We start from the raw sequence: 14582 nt of genomic DNA, 5'->3' as shown, positions 1-14582 counted from the left end.
TCTGTGAGAACATATTAAGAGTTGTAGATTTGCAATAGCTGGAGACCAACTGGTAGGGGATCACAACTATAAGGCATGATGGGAGTTGTAGTTTTTCAACAGCTGTAGGGAAACACATTGCAGAACAATGTTTGTAAATCATAATGGGTGTTGTAGTTTAGCAACATCTGGAGAGCTACAGATTGGGGATCACTACCACTGAGGTTCTTTATGTTTTTGTTTTTTACAGCACATCTAACATGCCGCTATAGACCTACAGCTAAAGACTTCCAATGTTAAACATATATATATATATATATATATATATATATATATATATATAAACATAACAATATCATCCCATTTCAAATATATTATTGCTAAGATTAAATGCACTTGAATCTAAATACCATTTACTCTATAGGGAATAGTAGAACTATTTTTTATTAGGAAAAGAAAATGTGTGTGTGTGTATATATATATATATATATATATATATATATATATATATATATAAAGGTAAGTGTAGACGGCACCGTGCGGCAATAAGCTCTAGTGGGTGCGCAGCCTTCCGGAGTTAGACCAAGGCTCCACAAAGATTCGAAATATAAAGCGATAAGGCGGTACTCCAGGAATAGTGATGTATGTGTATTGCACATTATGGGTGAATAAATTCACTTTATTATTCACTATTCCTGGAGTGCCGCCTTATCGCTTTATATATATAGATAGATAGATAGATAGATAGATATATATATAAAAATGGACGTTTACCAATAAAACATTTGCAAATATATTCACAGACACACATATATATAATTTTTTTTACTAATAAAAAATGGTTCTACTATTCATATATATATATATATATATACATATACATACATATATATATATACACGGATGTTTATTAATAAAACATTTGCCAATATTTTCACAGACACACACATGTATGTATGTATGTATGTATGTGTGTGTGTGTGTGTATATGTGTGTGTGTATAGATTGATATGATATAGATATATCCATTGACGAGAAATTCTCCTATACCACATCCCAGTAAAACTTTTCCCCACCCCCCACCTTGTCAAAAACCCTCCCTAGGAACCACACAGACAAGGCGAAAGCCTCTCCCCCTGCTCCTATTTCCATATGTCACTTCTGACAGCAACATGTGAAGCCTCAGGTCTCAGCCCACTTGTTCCCATTGCAAATAAAGTGCAAGCCCCCTGGCCAAGTGCCAACCTAAATATCCCCCGCACAGACACACACACACAGCTGACACATGACACCTGTGCCTATTCCCCTGCACCGACAAAACCCACCGTCTCCCCTGTCAATCCTTATGCAACCTGCAGCTGCACCGCTCCGATCACTACTCCTTGTACTGCAAGGGTTAACTGCAGAGCATTGCAACGCAGGCAGGGTTATACCTAATGCACAGTCACATTCTGCATAGGACGCAGCTATTACAGGTACAAAATAATGTATAATAATAATTCAGGATCTACCTGTTTCTTCTTCTTTTTTTTAAAAAAGTTAACTTGCAGCAGGAGTTATATGCATGGGGCGAAATAGGAGAAACTCTGAGGACAAGGTGTCCATCATATCCAGTATACTCCACAGGACCAGTGTGCAGCTGCAGGGCAGGGACTGGGAGTTCTGGCCATGCACACTTCTCCCTTTCTGGCAGGCAATCTTGAAAGCAAAGCCAGTTCCTGAAGTTGAATGGAAGGGCGCTGGTTATTGGTGTGTGCAGGGCCCTCACCTGATTGGTTACTGTACCGTGCCCTGGGATTGGCCTGCTCGGCCTGCCAGGCCTCCTTCTCTCTCGCTCTCTGCAGGCTGCTGTCTCCTGCTGTCACTATGTCATAGGGTTGTCTCTCGCTGTCAGTTTTCTTCTACTTTCTAAGTGCAGTGATAGTACAATGTGGGAGGGATCACTCAGGCAGGAAGCACAAGGCAAAACTCCAGGCTGTAAGAAAGAAAGAAAAAAAAATTTACTTTTCACGACGGTTAAAAAAATAAAAAAAAAATAAAAAGTTTCCAAACTTAAATTTTTTACAGTTTTGTCAATTTTTCTAAGGCTTTACATAGAACAATGTGGTGACCTGAAGCTGGTTGTTTCAACCGTGACCGCCACCCCCTGGAATCCAGATCTCGTGCATATTTGGTTGCGGGTTGCAAGGTGAATGCACCTGTGATCTGCCTGCAGCTTTTCTGCAATTTTTTTTTTAAATAGCCAATTAGGAATAAAGTCATGTGACAGCCACTCCCACATAAGGCGTACAAATATTTTGGTCGTATGACTTATACGCTATTTGGTGTCGTGCAACATGTCACTATGTAGCCCCTACCTAACGGGATGTTCACATCTACCTAAAGGGGTACTCCAGCAAGAATCTTTTTCTATTAAATTAACTGGTTTCAGAAATATATATATAGATTTCTAATTTACTTCTATTTAAAAATCTCCAGTCTTCCAGTACTTATCAGCTACTGTATGGCTTCGTTCCCACTAAGCAAAACTAGCGGAATTCCGCAGCAGAATGCCGTTAGCCTCCTGCTCATAATGGGAGTCTATGGGAGGCGCGCACTACTGCCCTGTCCGCGCTGAAGAATGAACATGTTCATTCTCTTCAGTCCTACACCGTGCTCTCTGCTGCCACCTCTGTCCATGTCAGGAACTGTCCAGAGCAGGAGAGGTTTTCTATGGGGATTTGCTGCTGCTCTGGATAGTTCCTGACATGGACAGAGGTGGCAGCAGAGAGCACTGTGTCAGACTGGAAAGAAAACCCCACTCCTTGTAGGACATACAGCAGCTGATAAGTATGGGAAGATAAGATTTTAAGTAAATGATATATCTATATAACTTTCTAAAACCATTTGATTTGAAAGAAAAAATATTTTCCTTGGATAACCCCTTTAATCTGCTGTAGATTTCACACAGATTATGGTTATGTTCACACTTTACTTTTTATTAAAACAATGGCCATTCTTTTCATAATGCAAAGATTTGCCTTGAAGTCAGTGCAAACAATGGCCGTTGCTTCACACAATGGTTATGGCCATCAAAATAACATCATTTATTCCCACCTGTTTTCCAAAGACTTCAATGCAATTTTTCTTTTAAAACAGTGGCCGTTGTTTTGAGCACCAAATAATGGCAATTGTTTATATGTAGTGGTAACATAGCCTAAGGCACAACCTGCATTTTATTACCTGAACGACCATTGCTTTAAATTAAAACGAACGTTCTTTTCATAGTAAAATCAGCTACTTTGAAGTAATTGCAAACAACGGCCCTTCATCACACAATGTGTTGAACAATGGCCGTTGAATTAATTGAGATACCAATTATTTCCGGCAATTCTGCATGGATTTCAATGATATTTTCAATGCAACAACGGCCATTATTTGACACTCAAGACACTGTTTTTAAATGGCAAACAACCATTGTTTGTACTGTGTGTGAACATAGCCTAAAGGGGTATTCCCTTCTGGAGAAGTGGTGCCTGATCCACAGTATAGGACATAACTAAGAGATCCCTGATCTCCGAAATCCGAACACGTAAGTATAATGCACCACACTTCTGGGGTGGGGGGAACACAGGGAAGGGGGCCAATAGTTGAGCTGTAGCCGTGTCTAAGAGGAGTGGCCTAGAGCGATCGTGTCCTAGGCCAGCAACGCCTGTGCGCTGTTGGTCTCCGTCTCCCCCTGCCTCCTGTTCTGCCCTATGTCCGCCTGCACAGTGTTAGCTGTACGTGCATGCGCCGCCTCCTGACCCCCTGGTACTGAAGCTCACGGCCCTACCCTGCCTCTCCTACCTGTCAAGGCCCCCCCCCCCCACATACCATGGAAACAGCTTGTCCTCTTCTTTCGACATGTGCCGTTGCGTGCCGATCCCGCACAGGCGCAATGACGCACCAGGCTAGTGGGAGAAGACCGGTCGTGTCACTGCGCCTGGAAGGGAATCGGCACGCAACGATGCATGTCCAAAGAAGAGGACAAGCTGATTCCGGCAGTGGGCGACACCATGGTATGTGTGTGTGGGGGGGGGGGGGGGGGCCGTGACAGGCAGGAGATGGGGGGGAAAGGCTGTGCGCATCACTACCACGGGGCGGGGACGATGCTGAAAGGACACACCACAGAGGCGGCGCAGTCCAGGCTACATCATTGCAGCGGAACCGGGATGTCAGTAGGCGGCACATGCCCACTTACAGCTAGCACTGTGCGGGCGGACAGAGGGCGTCGCACGATCGCTCTAGGCCATGCCTCTTTGACGCGGCTACAGCTCAACTAAAGTATGATTTTCGGCATCAGGAAAGCACAACCAGCGTATATAATCATACCAGCAGAAATGACTTCTCATCAGCTACAAGAAGGTATAAGTAGTTGGGGGGGGGTCACAAAGATCTGATGGATCGGTGCTCTGTTATATACACAGCATTGATCTCAATGGGAGATCAGTGCTGTGTATATAGAAGTCCCCCATGGGGGGCTTCTAATTACTGTATGTGAAAACAAAAAGAAGTGTTTTTATTAATAAATAACCCCCTCCCCTAATAAAAGTCCAAATCACCCCCCTATTCCCATTTTATAAATAAAAATAAATAAATAAATAATGTTTTGTATCGCTGCGTGTGTAATTGCCCGAAATTTATTTAATTCACGATCCCTCACGGTAAACGGCGTTCTGTTGATCAAAAAGATAAACTGAATTCACCACTAACGTTAAAAGAACTGGAGAGGGCATTGGCCTCAGTGAGGAATGAATCTGCGCCTGGATCAGATGGTCTTCCCTATGAGATATATAAAAAGTATGGATCGGCCCTGCTCCCACGCCTCCTTAAAGTATTCAATGGGGCTTGGGAAACAGGGGAGTTGCCTCGCTCTATGAGTGAAGCGACAATTGTGGTTATATTAAAAAAAGGAGAAGGACCCCCTAGACCCAGAGGCATATCACCCAATTTCGCTATTGAATGCGGATTTTAAAATCTTAACAAAAGCCTTAGCAACTAGACTGTCAGAGGTTATGACCACTATAGTGGGGCAGGAACAAAATGGGTTTATCCCGGGTCGGTCTGCGTTTAACAATTTAGAACATATGTTTTTGAACATGCAGGTAGCTCCGGGAGATCAAGTTAGAGCAGTGTTGAGTTTAGATGCAACCAAAGCATTTGATAGAGTTGCATTGATGTTTTTGTTAGAAACCCTTGAGTTATTTAATTTGGGTGATTATTTTTTAAGATGGGTTCGTATATGTTATACTAATCCTACTGCAAGGGTGTTGGTAAATGGACAGACCTCTGGAGCTGTGGCGTTGAGCAGGGGAACGAGACAGGGTTGCCCCCTGTCCCCCCTCCTCTTCGCCTTGGCAATGGAGCCGTTGGTGGCTAAAATGAAAAGTAGTACTGAGTTTGAGGGTTTTGGTTTGGGGGGTGGGGCAGACCGTCTTCTTTTGTATGCAGATGATGTGCTATTTTTCTTGAAGGACCCACAGAATGCTGTCCCAAAGATAGTAGAAATGATTGAACAATACGGAAAGATCGCCGGCCTATCTATAAATTGGAGGAAGTCCTCCTTATTAAAATTGGATGGTACCTATTTGCATCTTGGTAACGAACTACAGGTCGTAGAAAAGAATGATCATATAGAATATTTGGGGGTAAAGACATCAGGAGATGCGCATGATTTTAAGTAAAATATTAAACCCCTAATAAATAAATTAGAACGGTCAGTTGCAGTGTGGGAGAAATTCCCCCTGGCAATGGCGGACAAGCTAATGTTGATTAAAAGTGTGGTCCTCCCCCAATTTTTAGACCTGTTCTGTGCCGCCCCAATGGTTATTAAGGATAAATACTTCAAACAGATTGAAGCAGTAATTAATTTTTTGATTTGGGGAAGGAAACGTGCGCGGATCAAGCAACACTATCTCTGTCTTTCATGTGATAAAGGCGGATTGGCATTACCTAATTTTCGGTTATACTATTTAGCAACCCAAATAGCACGGATTAAAAGATTGGCCAAATCAAATATGGGGACTCTCTTTATTTCACAATGGGAGAAGGGTGGTTTGAATTTATTGCAATGTCTAGAGAAACAGTATGTGGATAATAGTTACAATTTCACGTTTGTTGCTTTTCAAAAAAGCTGGAAGGTATTTAAGAAAATTTGGGGGATTACGGGCGCTTTAGCTGATGCTCCTTTATGGAAAAACGCGAGATTAAAAGAGTTGGTGAAGATACAAAATTATGGGATTTGGGAAAAAAACTGTAATATCACTTGTTTGTAAATGGATCACTGAAACCATTTCAGTCCCTTAAAAATGAGTTTGATTTGTCTGAAAAATATTTTTTTAATATTTTCAAATACATGATGCTTAGTGGAAGTCACAAGAAAGAGATATGTATAATGTACAATCACATCACACAATCTGGTAGAATTTGTGCGGGTTAATATTGGGGGCACTAAGAAGGTAGTAGCTAATCTTTATAAAGGACTGATGTCAATTACAGTGGAAAGAACAAAGCCAAAGAATAAAAGATACTGGGAAAGTTATTTGGGGGAAATTTCAGAAGAAATGTGGGAGACTATACTTAGTAATGTCATGAAAGTTTCATTAAATGCCAATCATAGAATAATTCAGTTGAAGTTGATATATGGTTTATATTACACTCCAAAAATATTAAATAAAATGCAGAGACGAAATGGAGATGTTGCTTGAGATGCGCACGGAGGATGTAGATCTCTTTCATATAATGTGGGATTGTGGGTTGACGCGGGACTTTTGGCGGGGAGTAACCGAGGAAATAGGAAAAAGCCTAAAAGTGGACATTCCTATGGATCCCAGTTTGGTTATTCTGGGGTATATGGAGGCGATTTCTGGGAACGAGGATGTAATTCTGGTCGCTAGACTAATACACTTAGCGAGAGTAGAGATCGTTAGAAATTGGTTGGATACGTCCCCGCCACATTGGGAAAGATTAACAGCTAAAATTGGTAATTATGAAATACTCTATAATAAGGGGAGTAAGAAGTGGCAGAAGCTGGTCAGGCGTTGGCGCACCTGGTTGCAGTGGGAGTAGTTGGTTGTTATTTGTTTGTCACAATATTGGGTTGTTGTTTTTTTTTTTCTTCTCCATATCGGGCAGGGGTGGGGTGGTTTGTGTTAATGTTATTATATTTCTTTTGATGATGGGCTGCGTCCCTGGTAATTTTATGGAATGGTTTTCTCGGCTTGGAAAATAAAAAACTTTTTGAAAAAAAAAAAAAAGGATTTAAAAAAAAAAAAAAAACGTGCATTTTTGGTCGCATCAAATCCAGAACAATTGTAATAAAAAACGATCTAAAAGTATATGCGCAATCAAGGTACCAATAGAAAGAACAGATCATGGTGCAAAAAATTACACCTGACAGCCCCATAAACCAAAGGATAAAAGCGCTATAAGCATGGGAATAGAGCGATTTTAAGGAACGTTTATTTTCTGTAAAAGGTTTTTTTTTTATGAACCATCAATTAATATAAAAGTTATACATGTTATATATCATCCACAAAAAGAAAAATGCAAGGGCACTCACCAATCCGTGCTTGTACTTTATTGTTTCATCTTGTTAAAACATGGGTTAGCAGCCAGCGAGGACACCAAACACCTTCAGCATGACAGCTGTTTCGCGTTAACACGCTTCGTCAGATCCCGCCTCTTCCTCTACGTCACAGGTATATACACCTACTTGTGTGACGTGTAAGAAGTAGGCGTTACAGTGGATTAAAAACAATACATTTGTTAAAACCATAATAGTTTCCACTACGTAAACATGAATTCTGTGAAGTAGAGGAAGGGGCGGGATCTGACGAAGCGTGTAAACGCGAAACAGCTGTCATGCTGAAGGTGTTTGGCGTCCTCGCTGGCTGCTAACCCATGTTTTAACAAGATGAAACAATAAAGTACAAGCACGGATTGGTGAGTGCCCTTTTTTCTTTTTGTGGATGATATAGAGACTGTATATCTTTGGCTATAGCAAGAGAGCACCACATACAACCGTGCATGGGAATACTCCCCCCATCCAGTATTGGGTCCTAACCATATGGCAGTAGTGCCGGTGTCTGTATCTCCTTGCAAGACATATTATATATCCTTTTAATCGTACCGACTTGAGGAACATATATAACATGTCAGTTTTTTCATAGGACACACGGCGTAAAAACGATGCCCCCCCAAAGAAAAAGAATTGCGTGTTGTTTTTTTTCAATTTTACTGTGCATATAATTTTTTTCTGGTTTTGCAGCATATTTTATGTAAAAATTCAGTCTGTCATTGCAAAGTACAATTAGTGACGCAAAAAATAAGGGCTCATGTGGGTCCATAGGTGTAAAAATGCAAGTGCTATGGCCTTATATACACAAAGAGGAAAAAAACAAAACGCAAAAACGAAAGTTAGGCCGGTCCTTAAGAGGTCAAGTTCAGTTTTTCTATTGTACCAAATCCATTATCCATGTAATAATATTAAAAAAAAATCATTTATAAATCCTACAATGTGATTTCCTGGAATTATTTTATAGATTCTGTCTCTGACAGGTGACATGTACCGACCATAAACATTACACATCTCTCCATTCTTTGTAGGTGGAAAAACTTGGGAAAATCCTCAGCATATCAAATCCTTATTTTCCCCACTGTATGCAGGACTTACCTCCCACTGGTGATGGGAACGTTTGCCACTTTGCAGGAAAGGGTAAACTGGCACTGGCACTAAAAATCTTTCTTTTAAAGTGACAGATACATTTTACATCTATTATTTGGGTATTTTTTTTTACATTAAATTGCAAGAGTGATACATTTAGACATAGTGCAGAAATAATTTGGTCCCATGACCCACATCCTCATGTCGCCCCAGCCTATGGGCTGTATAATCATGTCTCATACGTGACTCCATATACAGGCTGTGGTTTCTGAGCTTTATTTGTGGCTGTTCATGATTCCTCCACCTGTCAAAAGTCCCAAACCTAAGAGGAACTAAGCTCATGGGAAAACATATTGATTGATATAACTACATGTATGAAAGAGGTACTGGTAACACGAGACCACGTATATATGCCACTAATTCCAGGAACCCAGAAGGAATAAATAAATCCTGTGCTGGAATAGTAGATGTCTAAACACAAAAATGTATCCAGGCTAAATCCAGCAGCAGCACCACTCCTGTTCTCTGTCTGGGTGTGGATATTGCAACTCAGTTCCACTGAAAGGAATGGAGCTGAACTGTAATACCGCACACAACCTGAGGACAGAGGTGGCACTGTATTTGATAAAAAAGAAGCTTTTTTTTATTTCTGGATAACCCCTTTAAAAAAAATCAGTAACTTGTAATTTGTCAGTGGAGCGAATTATGCACAATTTCAGGCCTCCTACTGTAATGAAGAGTCAAAGAGGAGTTGTGACTCAGCATTTGTGCCACACTCTGGCACACCTCACCACGTAAATAATCAATGCTGCCCAGCCTTCTGCTCATCAGCCAGGGTCTCTAAATGTTGGTTTCTAACCTAAACTGCCCACAGAAGACTGATCTGCAATCACATATAGGTGAGCCTAAATGTGTACGAGTTGTGGTCTAGGGGTAACTCTTTTGTCTAGAAACCATCAACAATTCCCCCCATCCCCCCCCCTGATGAAAATAAAATAGTTATAATAGTATAATAATTCTTTATAAATCAGGTCAAATTTAGATTTAAAATAATTGTTTGATACACTGATGAGAAAAATATGTATATTTCATTTCCATCAGAGGAATCGAATACAGGAAAACACTGTTACAGGTCTCTAGACAGGTGATCTCTGCTGCCCAGCCTCCTTCTCAGTTATGTTTTTAGCCAGTGTCTCTTAGTTTGATTTGAGACATAAACTGCATACGGACGACAGACCACCTCTTGACCACAGCTGCAACACTTTTAGGCTAGTAGATTCCACTATATCTGATTGCAGCTCAGTTCTCTGTAGGCAGCTTATGTCTGCAATCAACACTCAGAGACAATGGCTGAAAGCGTGAGTGAGCAGGAGACTGGGCAGCAGAGATTATGCATGAAAGAGAGGGAGGAGGAAGGAGTGGTGAGGTGTGCCAGAGCGCGGCACAAATGCTCAGCCACAACTCCTCTTTGCCTCTTCATTACAGTAGGAGACCTGAGATTGTGCATAATCACTCCACAAACAAATCACCACAAGGCACCATTTTACTACATGGCTGTCAAAGTCTTGTTGAAAGAAAAAAATCTATTGGTATACACACAGAGCACAGATTTATACAGTATTCACAGTGCACAGAAATATACAGTACACACGGTGCACAGATTTAGGCTGGGTTCACACTACGTATATTTGAGGCTGTATGTTTGAGGCTGTATAGCAACCAAAACAAGGAGTGGATTGAAAACACAGAAAGGATCTGTTCACATAATGTTGTAATTGAGTGGATGGCCGTCATTTAATGGCAAATATTTGCTGTTATTTTAAAACAACGGCTGTGGTATTGAAATAATGGCCGTTATTTACCGTTATATGGCGGCCATCCACTCAATTTCAACATTGTGTGGACAGATCCTTTCTGTGTTTTTAATCCACTCCTGGTTTTGGTTGCTATGAGGACCTGGCATGAGGACCAAATACAGCCTCAAATATACATAGTGTGAACCCAGCCTTATACAGTACTCACAGTTCACACATATATACAGTATGTACAGTGCACAGATATATACTGTATACACAGTGCACAGATATATACAGTATATACAGTGCACAGATATATACAGATGTACACAGTGCAGATATACAGTATACACAGCGCACAGATATATACAGTATATACAGTGCACAGATATATACAGTATACATGGCATACAGATATATACAGTATACATGGAGCACAGATATATACAAAGCTACAGATATATACTGTATACACAGTGCACAGATATATACAGTATACGCAGCGCACAGATATATACAGTATACACAGCGCTCAGATATACACGGTATACACGGCGCACAGATATACGGTATACATGGTGCACAGATTTATACAGTATACACAGTGCACAGATATATACAGTATACACAGATTTTCTGTACTGTGATGATCTGTGTGTCTAATGAGAGGCAAACATACTTTGAGCCTAAGTTAAAAGGGAATATATACCGCCAGCCATGTATTGCACAGCATGTAATAGAGAAACAATAATGGCTGACATAATACTGAGTCACAGTATAAAGACATACCAAGGATATCTGGGTCACCAGCACCACCAAAAGCATCTTACAGGTACTACACCCAGAGGTGAAGGTTACTTTGAATAGATTCGTATACCAAACTACTCGCAGCTACAGGGAGCAGTCTGACTACTGGGAGAGTTGTGTGGGGGACTGTGACTACTGGGGGAACTGTGTGAGGGCCGCTATGACTACTGGGGGAGTTGTGGGGGTTTGTGACTACTGGGGGAGTAGTGTATGGTGGCTGCTGTGACTACTGGGGGAGTTGTCGGGGGGACTGCTGTGACTACTGGGGGAGTTGTGTGTGGGGGCTTTTGTGACTACTAGGGGAGTTGCGGGGGGGCTGTTGTGACTACTGGGGGAGTTGTGGAGGGCTGCTGCAACTACTGGGGGAGTTGTGGGGGGCTGCTGTGACTTCTGGGAGAGTTGTCAGGGGAGCTGTTTTGACTACTAGGGGAGTTGTGTGTGGTGGCTGCTGTGACTACTGGGGGAGTTGTCGGGGGGATGCTGTGACTACTGGGGGAGCTGCTGTGACTACTGGGGAAGTTGCTGTGACTATTGGGGGAGTTGTGGGTGGGGCTGCTGTGAGTACTGTGGGGGGGGCTGCTGTAACTACTGGGGGAGTTAAAGGGGTTATCCAGCACTGCAAAAACATGGCCACTTTCTTTCAGAGACAACACAACTCTTGTCTCAAATTCAGGTGCGGTTTGCAATTCAGCTCCATTCACTTGAATGGAACTGAGCAGCAAAACCCCGCCTAAGCTGGAGACAAGAGTGGGGCTGTCTCTGGAAGAAAGTGGCCATGTTTTTGTAGTGCTGGATAACCCCTTTAGGTTGGGGGGCTGTGACTACTAGGGAAGATGTGTGTGGGCTTCTGTGAATACTGAGGGAGATGTGTGGGGGCTGCTGTGAATACTGGGGGAGATGTGTGGGGGCTGCTGTGAATACTGGGGGAGATGTGTGGGGGCTGCTGTGAATACTGGGGGAGATGTGTGGGGGCTGCTGTGAATACTGGGGGAGATGTGTGGGGGCTGCTGTGAATACTGAGGGAGATGTGTGGGGGCTGCTGTGAGTACCGGGGGAAAAGTTGGGAGGTTGGGGAGTTGCCGTGACTATTGAGGATGTAAGAGGGCTGCTGTAGGGAATGTGGGCACAGTGACAGCGGGGTAAAGGATGAGGAGGGTAAGGCAAAACCAAAGAGCTAGTGACATGCAAGGTCACACACCTCTCTGGTTGTAGGGTGTCAGGACATTATAACCTACAATGATATTATACTATGATGTATCTGCTGCTGTAAGGGTGGCCATAGCTTTTTTCATTTACTTCTATGGTTCTGTTCAGCTGCGTCTGTAAATTCCATAGACATGAATGAGAACAGCCGTATGCGGTCCTGCTGGCTCCTCATCTTTGAGGTTTCTAGAGTTGGATCTGTCCCGGCCTCTCATGGTCACTGATCTGCTGATAGCACAATGTGCAGTATCTGCAGAGTGGCACTACCATGAAGTCACCGGGTGATGTATTACACTATGAAGAGTATCAGAGCAGAATAGCAGGCTGGAGGAACTTTGCATAGATAACGCGTTTCGAGGCATGATCAAATGCTACACCTTCTGGAAGCAGGTGTAGATTTCGTATACCGGGCGTAAATTCGGGCACCGGCTGGCCGGATTCACTAAGAGGCGTGTGCCTATTAGTGTACCCTGCTGGCGAAAAGGGGGTGGGGCCTAATATAAGACCAGTATATATATCCCCCCCCCCCATTTGCGCCCCCGGTGTCTTCTGTCTAGTACAATGAAAAGTATGATACACTACAGATACCACACAACAGCCTTTACACAGCCTGGCAGCTTCATGGTACACACTCTGATGGTGACAATCCTATAATCTGGCATTTGGTAATCCAGAAAATGTAATGATCACAGATTTACACAATCCAGGCATCCTCTGAATTAGACTTCAATAGTTCCCTATAGAGGAAGGCTGTGACCTTAACCCCCCCCCCCCCTCCCATTGTAGATGTGACACCACCATGTTCCTGCATTTGCAACATTGCTTTTTTTTTTTTTCATAACATTTTATTTTTGTTCCCAAAGATTTTCCAACATTTCCATCATCCACAGTGTTCAATAATCTAGAGAATAGGAGTATGAAATAATTTAGAATGTTTGATAATCTATCAACTAGAATGTATAATATTCTGGAATATTTTATAATCTAGAACATCAATGTATCTCCAAGTATTGTAGTACTACAACTTCCAGAATGCTCCCGAGTCTTGCAGATGGCTCTTAATTTTGGCTTGTCACATACCGGGCTCCCAAGCTGCAATGTCACTGTCCAGCTCAGCTACTTAGTGAGTGGAGCAGCGTCCTCCTGTCCCAGTCACTCATTGGCTGAGTGGGCATTCGATCATCTGGGTACGTGACTTTTCAACTGGAGAAGCTACAGGAAGCCAGTGGCTGCCAGCTGAATCCTGGGGCGGCGCTATGGGGATAGGTAAGTATACTTTGTTTATTATGTTCCAACATTCCCCTGCCTTCCAGTCATTTTTTCATTTCATAGAAGTTGTCCGTAAAAAAGGGTACTCCAGCTCTCTTTCAGATCAACTGGTATCACAAGTTACACAGATTTGTAATTTAGTTCTATTAAAAAAAAATCTCCAGTCTTCCAGTACTTATCAGCTGCTTTATATCGTGCAGGAAGTGGTATATTCTCTCCAGTCTGACACAGTGCTCTCTGCTGCCACCTCTGTTCATGTCAGGAACTGTCCAGAAAAATAGCAAATCCCCATAGAGAACCTGCCCTGGACAGTTCCTGACACGGACAGAGGTGGCAGCAGAGAGCACTGTGTCAGACTGGAAAGAATACACCACTTCCTGCAGGACAAACAGTAGCTGATAAGTACTGGAAGACTTCAGCCTTTTAAAGAGAAGTAAATTACAAATCTATATAACTTTGTGACACCAGTTTCGCAGGAGTGCCCCTTTAACCTGTGATTCTCCACCTAATGCACCTGTGCGCTTTCCCCTGTAGAATATAGCCCCCCTGTGCGCTCTCCTCTGTAGTATATAGCCCCCCTGTGCTCTCTCCCCTAGTATATAGCCCTCTACCCCTGTAGTATATAGCCCCCCTGTGCGCTCTCCCCCAGTAGTATATAGCCCCCCTGTGTGCTCTCCCCCAGCAGTATATAGCCCCCTGTGCGCTCTCCCCCTGTAGTATATAGCCCCCTGTGCGCTCTCCCCCTGTAGCATATAGCCCCCCTGTGCGCTCTCCCCCTGTAGCATATAGCCCCCCTGTGCGCTCTCCCCCTGTAGCATATAGCCCCCCTGTGCGCTCTCCCC

General features: G+C 42.7%; 1 protein-coding gene across 11 annotated transcripts in view; it reads right to left on the bottom strand.

Annotated features, from left to right (window-relative positions):
- TRERF1 (transcriptional regulating factor 1) overlaps positions 1-14582 on the bottom strand; it is a 132740-nt gene that overhangs the window by 115915 nt on the left and 2243 nt on the right. For 10 of the 11 annotated variants that reach the window (XM_069955332.1, XM_069955331.1, XM_069955329.1 and 7 more), the window contains exon 2: positions 1748-1954. The gene's annotated coding sequence lies outside the window, so the exon portion shown is untranslated. The other variant, XM_069955337.1, reaches the window with a different exon arrangement.

Source organism: Dendropsophus ebraccatus, chromosome 15 (assembly GCF_027789765.1).
Source record: "Dendropsophus ebraccatus isolate aDenEbr1 chromosome 15, aDenEbr1.pat, whole genome shotgun sequence".
Taxonomy (NCBI): domain Eukaryota; kingdom Metazoa; phylum Chordata; class Amphibia; order Anura; family Hylidae; genus Dendropsophus; species Dendropsophus ebraccatus.
This window is presented reverse-complemented; position numbering and strand designations above follow the sequence as displayed.